General features: G+C 43.3%; 1 long non-coding RNA gene across 1 annotated transcript; it reads left to right on the top strand.

Moving 5' to 3' along the window:
* The first annotated feature begins 2,853 nt into the window (after positions 1–2,853).
* LOC311439276 lies at positions 2,854–9,272 on the top strand. Its single transcript, XR_014694637.1, has 2 exons — positions 2,854–3,045; positions 7,415–9,272. It is a non-coding gene; the product is annotated as an uncharacterized lncRNA (long non-coding RNA).
* Positions 9,273–9,461: the final 189 nt, after the last annotated feature.

Genomic DNA, 9,461 nt, shown 5'->3' on the forward strand with positions numbered 1-9,461 from the left:
TTCATTCTGCCCAGCTCGAGAAAGTCTTGGCAGAAGCGGTCCCTGCTGAAGACTACACTGGCACTGATAATTTTATAGAAGTACTTGTGAGCTTTAATGTCATTTTATACTTCCTTAATCTTTTGACTGTTACTTAATGACAAACAAATCCCCAAAGAACTGAGGGGGAAAAAAAAAAAAAAAAAAGGAAAAAAAAAAAAAAAGAAAAAAAAGATTAAAAGGATTTTGAGATTGTGTTCTCTGCTTTCAGTCAAACTGTCCCAAATCCTGCCAACACAATTCTCCAGTGCCCTATGACACCCCTCCCCAGACCACCAGGAGTGAGTTTCTTATTGTATTTACAGTAATCTAATTACAACAGTTCTTCAATTCACAGCCAGCTTTGGTATACAGACTTTAGCAAGGACTCTCCTCTCGGTGCAGATTGCAAACCTTAATCTTTTAAACTAACACACTCACAGGAACCCCCCCAAAAAAAGTTCTGAGATGCCTGCACAAGCTAAGATGTGTCCAACCCCCCCAGAGCCCTCCTATACTTCTCTTGTCTTTGTGTTAGGTTTTCTTTTGTGCCAATTTACTGCCTAAAAGTAATGCTAGAGCTCCGAAGAGATAATATTCTGTAAGCTTATCAAATGGTGATCAAAACAGGTTGCCTGCCAGAACATTTCTTTTTTATAAACGATGTCTGTCTAAATGTGTGTAATTCCCTTAAAAATTTGTAAATGCCTGTTTTTATTTCTGTAGTAGAAGCAGCAGCTAAGTAGACGAAATAAGGACAACATTTTCCTTAAAAGTGAAATACATTCCCAGCTTAAAATCATCATTGCCCCAGATCATTTGATACAAGTCTTAAAGCTGATTAACTTTATTTAGAAGATTTGTATGACAAATCTAGATGGAGCTAATACATAATAAAAATGTCAAGGAAATGAATACAGAAAAGATTGTTTTATATGAAGGAAAATATAAAACAAAGCAGAATCTGCAACGAATTACCAAATCCAGGCATTCTTTGTGTGTCATTACAGCCATCTAGCTATTCGGAGAAGTATTGCACTCTTCAGCTTCATTTCTGTCACAGGTTTTCCACGTAAAGCTTTTAAAATAATATTGGGTTTGCCAATACACATCTTCTGGAAGTTTGAGGGAGCTTTTGTCTTCCTCCAATCCGTCATTTGACTCTCTGAGCTGTTCTCATGTAAAGTTGAATCTTCAAGATAATAAAATCTTTACTCCCAAAAACATCAAAATTAATTTAGGCCCAACATCACTTTAAAACTTGGGTCTCCCCCATTACTGTGTCTTTCAGAAGATGTACATAAGGCAAATATGTTTATATTCATATTTCATTTGAGAGTATTTCAAATCCTCAGCTTGGCTTTTGGTATCTGTAGATACCTATGAAGCTCATCCATCATTTTGCCTCCAAGTACGCACCACCATTCTTTGTCATATCAGAAAGGTTTTTAAACTTAATTCCCACTGATAGGATTCATTGTAATGCAAGCTGAACTGAACTGGACACTCAAACCTACTGTGTCCTGTCAATCTTGAAGAACTGGGAACGCAGCAATTGTCTTTTCTGGTCTCACATTCACACCTGAAAAATTATTTCTAATGGACCTTCACGCTGTTTTCCTCTGAGCAATCTGGTCATAGCAACTCAATAAATGAAGCAATTCTCATTTAGCTTGTAAAATCTTGTGGTTCCTGGATAATGAATGTGCCTTGCTCAGGCTGAGCAGACTGGAATATGAAATGGCTTTGAACAGGTCAAATGAAAGAGTAAGAGACAGCAGCTGCTTGGAAATCTCCCAACTTTCATCAAAGTGTTGTGGAAATGACAGGCTGTATGTAGCAGTTTATTACTGTGAGATCTAATTTAAAATTTAATCTCTGGGATAACATATCTAATCCTCACAGCCCAGTAGTTTATCAGATTGTACAGCCTACAGGAAATGCTCCTACCCTTATGAAAACAAAGTTCTTCACCAATTTGGAGACATTCTTGTGAGACACTCAGTCTGCCCTAAGAAAAGGAGAAGGGACTGTGCTGCTGCAAAGGAAGGTGTGGAGCAGGGAAGCCTGCAGTGTACGAATGCCATCTGCTGGCTCCATTAAAAAATATGAGCCTCCAGCAAGTGCTGCTGCCGTCTTTGATGACGGATGTGGAGGGCCAGAGCTCATACCATGTGTTGGCATGAGCCAGTCACATCGCCCCGTATTTAACTGCATGTAAATAGAAGAAGAATCAGACTGAGATTGTATGAGCTACACCTGCCTTAATGTGGCTGTCTGTTCTCCAGCATAAGGTTTGTTTAATGCTTTATGTCATCAGGGCTTAGTTAGATTAGAGGGGAAGAAAAAAAAAAAGGCATCTGTAGTTACAGCTGGGAAGTGCTTTTGCTGAATACCGTGCTTAGATGCAGTAATCCTCACATAGATTTATTCCCATTAGACTATTGTTTTAGCTGACACACGCCACGCTGCACAGAAAGGGCTATGCACCACAAAGCCAGCTTTACCCTAAGAGATTTAATCTCTCCGGGTCCTTTCTCTCCAGGAAGAGATAGATGGGGTTTGTCCATTGAGCTGCTCTGGGACCCGTTCCCTTGTGCACTTAAATGCTGTGTAATACTGAGACACAGCTTTTGTGATTCTGGAGTCCAAAATACCTGCAGTACTGGGAGGACACAGCCTGACAGAGCAGTGGTTTCATAGCCAAGGGCATTCCCTGAGGTGTGGGATGAAGGCAGCTGAGGACGTGAAGTCTGCTGGGAGAGGATTTAAAACAAAGTTAGTACAGCTGACACCCTCGTGTGTGAGGAGTGCACCCTGTGGTTAACTATCCTGGCAAGTGCACCTGGGAGAAACCAGATCATTTTTTTTTCAGGGCAACAAACTGGCTTGCTCCAGGAGGATCCTACGGTAGAGAAGATGCCCAGGAGGGCCTGGGGGTGAAACAGGGCAACCCAGTTGGGCATAGAGGAATCACGCCTGTACAGGAGCATGTACAGCTTGTATAGACTACTGGGATCAACCTCTGTGAGTACACCATGGGGTTAAAAGCACAAAGAACAACAGCAGAAGTCTGTGAGAAAACATCAGGCTACACGTGGAGAGAGGGCCCTTTATCTCAGCAGTGCAAGCCCCAGCCTTACAGTATTTGACATGGGCCTCCAAATTCAGGGGATATAAAAATACCAAATGTTGAGTGGGTTTAACTTTCCTTTACTTGCCTTCTGGCTCCTGAGCTGGTAGGATCTATAGACAACCCTTTTTCTGTCCACAACATTGCTCCAGATGCATAGTACAATGTCAGCGCTGGCCAGGGAGAACAATTTTATCTGTATAGAGATGGGACTGATTCAGGTGCTTTTGCTTAGAAATATTAGGGCATGTTTAGAAAGTATGCTTGAAGTTTATAAAGAAAATCATTGTATTTTCATTTTATAATTAGTGAGTAGTCAGAACTTTCCCTTTTTATGTTTGATTCTCTTGGGCGTATCTATTAGCAAATGATACCATCTCCCTTGTACTCCCTATCCCTGGAATGAATGGTGAATATGATGCACTGTTTTTCCAAGGATGATACGTTCTTGTGAGGCTTTCACCTGTTCCACAATTCTACTCAGAAAAAGGTTGTTTGTTTGTTTGTTTGTTTTAAGTCTGGGTACCTCATATTGTTCAGAAATCACTTGCACTCAAGCAAGCTGAGAAGGCTGTCATTATTATAGAGTGCTTGAACTCTAAAACAGGGCCAGGGCCAATCATGTAGCTAACAATGAGAAGCAGATAATGACAGGTTAGTGATGGGATATGACTAATGAAGGGAGAAGGATTGTAGAACTGCAAAGTTTCTGAGTGCGCTGGGTGGCAGACAAAGACTCTGTAAATCCTGGGGGCTGCGGTCAGTCCCTGACACTTTGTCTCTGCTGCTCCTTCACAGAGCCAGCAGCTCTCCAAGCACTGCTCCCACACAGCTCCATACCACAGGGTCCATCCATCCCCCAGGAGCAAACTGCTCCAGCACAGGTCCACAGCGGCGGCTCCCCCCAGACCCCTGCTCCTGCGTGGGCCCCTCTCCATGGGCTGCAGCTCCGGCCTGGGGCCTGCTCCTGTGGGGGCTCCCCATGGGCCGCAGCCTCCTCCAGGCCACATCCACCTGCTCCACGTGTGCTCCTCCACAGGCTGCAGTGTGGAGATCTGCAGCACCGCAAGAATCTCTGTATCACCCATGGCTGACCCTTGCAAAGCCCCAGCTCCCACCTCACGAGCACAGGCTGACCACATACACCGCCTCCTGCACCCAACCACCGTCTGCTTCACAGGATGTCAGAGCTGTACTGGGATGTCCCCTAAGCAAGGACAGCAATCCCATCAGTTCTTTCCAGTAAAGGAGTTCTGCATCTCCTACAAACTGTTAACTGCATTACAGGAGAGAATCAGTGCTATGAAATACAAGGGATGCATTGTACCGTCCTCATCATCGCTGTTATTTATACTTCTGTAGAAGAGAAAAAGGCATTGAAGAAAGTGTGGGGTTTGATTAAAAAATGGGGAAAAGGAAGGAAACTGTATTCCACATGGAGAAGAAAAATACAAAAGTACTGTGCAGAATTTAGATCCAATCATGTATGAGACTGCATTTGACAGTGTTCACAGGTATGGTTCCAGGATTTTATGAAACCAAGGGACTTCCTTTACTTTTGAGTGTTTCTTTCATTTCAACATACCAGCTATATGCATGGAGCACGCAAGCAGAGATCAGACACAGAAATCCATAGGGTTGTACAGTAGTCACTTCTTAGCAGGGCCAGTATTACCTTTTTTCTTATTCAAAGTATGTGGCTTGTAGTTCAGAATTGAAATATTTCTGAGTTCTCCCATGCTCGGTGTGTGTGTTTTGTTTGCTTGCTTGTTTTTTGATAGGAATAAACAAAACAACAACAGAAGGTCTCTGGTGTGTTGCTACTGCAATACGCACACCTTGAAGATGAGTTGCAATTAGTGTTGTCTTTCCTGATTAATAGTTAGTGATAACCAGACCATTTACTAGACTTTCAGACAAATCATTGGGTTGTCCACCTCAGTAAAGAACGACCAGAACATGAAGTCACTTGCTTATCTGTGGTAGTTAAACAGCTGTAACAAACTGTGGAGACACCCACCTGATCTTCCACGTGCTTGGGTGTCTCATCAGTCCACTGGGATGAATAAGGAAGCAGAACAGGGAGTAAATGTTTAATTAGACTGACAGAAGGTACATACCGAGCTCTGCACATTCTCCTTGAGAGACAAAAGCAAGAAAAAAAGGTGCTCAGTGCCCTTGCAGGCCTGGGTTTTGTCTTTGCTTCATTTGTAACCTCGAAAGCATGGAAGGCACTCTTGCTGTGTGGGTCTGGAAATCTGGTAATGTTAATGTTTTATTTCATAACAAGAATGGATACATGCTGGAGAGAGACTTGACAAGCTGACTTTGTGCTTAGCACAGCTTGTTATTTTAAATGTCAGTATTCTGGGAGAGGTTCCCGTGCCAGCAATTTCCTTAGAGGCTCGAAGGTACGAAAGTGGGCGAGCACACACCCAATCCTTAACTCAGACAGCCTTCCGCCTTTATAAAACACAGCAAAAAGCTTATGCATACACACTAATAAGTAGAGCACACAGCTGGAAAACAGAAAGAAGGAGGTCTTATTTAAAACAGGATTAAAAAAAAAGTTGTCACAAAAGAGTTGCTGCACGACTGTGCAGCACACCACACCTAGGAGACTAAACAGCAATGTCACCATCTCGACTTATTTATTCAAGGCAGGGACCTGACCTTTCCAGGCTCATTTGTTTCAGCAAACTTTGCTCATGCTACTCATGACTGCTCATATTCATAAGAGTTGCAAGATTGGAACACCAAATAATTGCTGATAATGTAAAAAATGTGCGATAGGAGGAACAATACTGTTTCCTATTATAATTTTTTTCCTTAAGAGCGTAAATTAATTTGTACTTTGAGAAATTACTTCAATTACTTTGATTGTTTTCCTATCAAAGGTACACTTCTAAATTGCCCACTGTACTTCCATAGATATGAAGCTTTTCTGTGATCTTTGCAAGAAATCTTAATGAACAGATTAAACAGGGTACTATAGTTTTATTAACTGCTATTGAAATTATTTTGTTCCAGGTTTGCCAATGTCCTCCCAAGCATTCTCTCAGTTATACAGAGGAAATGCCACCCTGCAGGTTGAGCAACAGACACAGATTGCTTCAGTCTTGATTGTGTGGCTTCAGTCTTGTCACTTAACCCCAAAATGACACCGTGCCCTGACCTATGAAATGAGACAATGAAATCACTTCACCTTTGTAAACAGTAGGGCACCATAATAGCAGGTTAAATAGCAGTATGTAAATTTAAATTATTAATTAAGCTGACGCCAAGCACCAAGTAATCAACTTGAAACAAGCTCATTAAAAGTTCTGTGCTGGAACTAGTTGTTTAATGGCTCAATAATGAGCTGACTGTATGATCTGCAAAATCGTGGTTCTTGATAATTTTTTGAAGTATATAATCATATTGTGATAATGGCTTGAACTTCAGTCTACATGTAACAAAAAAGATACCTCCAAACAGTTTGTCACCTCAGATTCAGAAATACACTCTTGCTTATTCCCAATTTGTATTAGTATAAAGATGGAGTCAGATGTGTTATAAAAAGCAATGAGAATACTTAGGCTTTTATGTTGGTGCCCAGCACTGTAGTGGTACTTCAGTAGTATGTGTGATTTGTTACTTTCTGGGCCATCACCACAACTGTACAAGCAGTGCATCTCTCTGACTTTCTGTCCCTACACATTGCAGTCACCCGGTACTCATGGCAGACAGTTTCCTTTTCTACGAGACAAAGATGCATCTGCAGGTAAGACATCACACTTAAGTAAGCATGTCTCCTCATATGCAACGAGGGCATTATATATGTTTGAGTGGTGTGTGCTGGTCTTTAGTCCAATCTGTTTCTGTTTGTAAGACAGTGTTGGCACCTGGCATCACCATTCCCACTGTAACAATTCTTGGATATTCATTGGACCTTCATTCCTCCCTTCCTTCCTTCCATCCATCATAAATCCATCCATACCTATGGTATCTACTCAGGGAACTCATTTTTAAACCTAAAGGTAGATTTATATTTCTAGTCTGCAAAAGCACAATTCTTGCCTAATCTTTCTCTACACCACAGGCAGGGATCTGTGATAGGGATGTATTCACATCCGTGGCAAACAAGTTAGGTGCTGGCACCCCATACAGTCCATCTTTGGCCTTCACATATGGCTACTATAGTTGACTGTCTCTAGATGAATCAAAACAGCAGAGGCTGAATCTCATGTGCTTTTTTCTTGTCCTCCTCATTCTGCTCTCCAGCTCAGCAAACAGTCCACCCGGAGTTTGCTAGCCAGGCAAATGCCTATGGACATCGCCAGAACTAAGAGACTGACACTCTCTGCACACCTTTGACTTTCCACATTGGCTACCAACAAGTGGAAAAAATGAAACTGCTGGGCACCACCATGAGGCCTAGAAGCTCAGGAAATGTAGTTCCCATTTTAAATTAGCTCTGTACTGAAAGAGAACGATTCTTTCAGGACTGTTTCCTACATCTGCCTTGAATCCAGCACAGTGAAATGCCGAGCCTGGCTGTAGCTCCCCGCAGACACTTCAGCAGTAGAAGTAACCATAATCATAATAATGAGATGCAAAATGTATATATTTTGACCTTCCTTCATTATTTTTTTTTCTGCATCTGTAATCATGGTGCATTCCTAAAAACCTATAATCTAAGTGAAGAAACCACTCCTCCATGCGGGAAAGACTGAATGTTGCAATTGTTTTTTCCATTTTAAAATAGCTAAGGAGCTGCTTATGTACTATTTCTAGTGAAAGAAGGCTATTTATTTAAAGACCAAATAATACTAAAGAAAGTCATTACTGAATATATTAGCTGCAGACAATCTTTGAGAGGATTTAGGAAGTTCAACGCATGAAAAAAAGAAATGAGAGGAAAAGAGTCACAGTGATGACACCTCTCCAGCCAAAACCTTTTCCTCGGCTAAGGTGTTGGTATAGAAAGTCACAGGGACGCTGCCCGTGTGCTTCCTCTCTTGCAGAGACCTCAGTCTGAAGTGATGGGTATCAGTTACGGCACCTGCCCGTGAGCCCCCGCTGCCAGCGGCTGCGGTCTGACGGGGAAGTTCACGCCGTCTGCTTGCTCGGCAAAATGCTTCATCCGCTCAAGCTCTTCTGTGCCACCCTCCGTCTGTCAAAATTTGAGGAAGAGATTTTAATCTCTGCAGTCCCTTTCATTTTCAGTTACTAGCAGGCAAAATATAGTTAGATGCTTCATGCTGTAAGGTTTATGGGTGGTTAAGTGTTATTACAGAGAAGATACTCGAGTGGCAACACTTTCTCCTGCCACCAGGAACGCGAAGAGACAGGCATGCGTTTGAAGCACAGCACCCACAGATAGCACTGCATGCACCTGGGCCTTAAGGCAAGGGGTGAGCAGCAGCAGTAAGAAAATCCCCTCCTATGGAGGAACAAAAGGACAGAAGGTGGCAGGCATCCATCTGTTCCTGCCAGGGAGGTAAACACTGCATGAGCTTGGAGCTGCTGACCTGCCTCTCGGGTGGAAATCAAGATCATGGGATAGGACTTGGCCGTGTGTGTGTGTGTGTGTGTGTGACACCTTCAAAGGACACCAGTGATCTACACATCTTCTGTGCCTTGACCATAATGAGAGATCCAAGGAACAATCCAGGCCTGCAGCCCCGTTTTCACTTGCTTTCTGCCATGCTCATGCCTTCACCTGCTCCGTGCTAAAATATAGACCCAGGTCTGTGTTCTTCTAGTGGGCTGGGAGTGCTGAGTGCCCCCTGGCAGGGTTGCTCTGGTGGGTCGCATTGGTACTCCTCCAGAGGTAAAGCAGCAAAGCCAGGAGAGAAAGAGTCTGGAAAAGGCCTCTTTACACGGATCTCTACGAAAACAGAGATCTGTGCTCCTCGCTATTTTCTGTTTGTGAGCAGAGTCCACGCAGGATGTTATGATTTAGGGTCTGAGGATTACCCTCCACAGGTGCTGCTCTGTGGAGGCGGGTGCAAGAGAAGGGGGCAGCCAGGCATAAAGCGGGGCAGAGAAAACAGGGGGGGCGATTTGACTCCACAAGCCAAGCATCGCAAAGCGTTTCTTGGCGTGCTTGGTGTTGCTGTGCTCCTGATCTTCTAAACTCAACCACCAGAGTACCCAAACTGGGGAGGTTGGGTACCCTCCTTTGGCCACACCACACCCCCTTGTCTAACGAACTGGAGAGGGGCCATTCGTCGCCAAAACACCCTTGGAGAAGGAAAATGGTGGTGGTTTTGGTGAGGAAGCACCACCAGGACCACCCCACACACGGTTCCCCTCACCCGGCCAT

Source organism: Aythya ferina (assembly GCF_964211825.1).
Source record: "Aythya ferina genome assembly, chromosome: 1".
NCBI classification, from domain to species: Eukaryota; Metazoa; Chordata; class Aves; order Anseriformes; family Anatidae; genus Aythya; species Aythya ferina.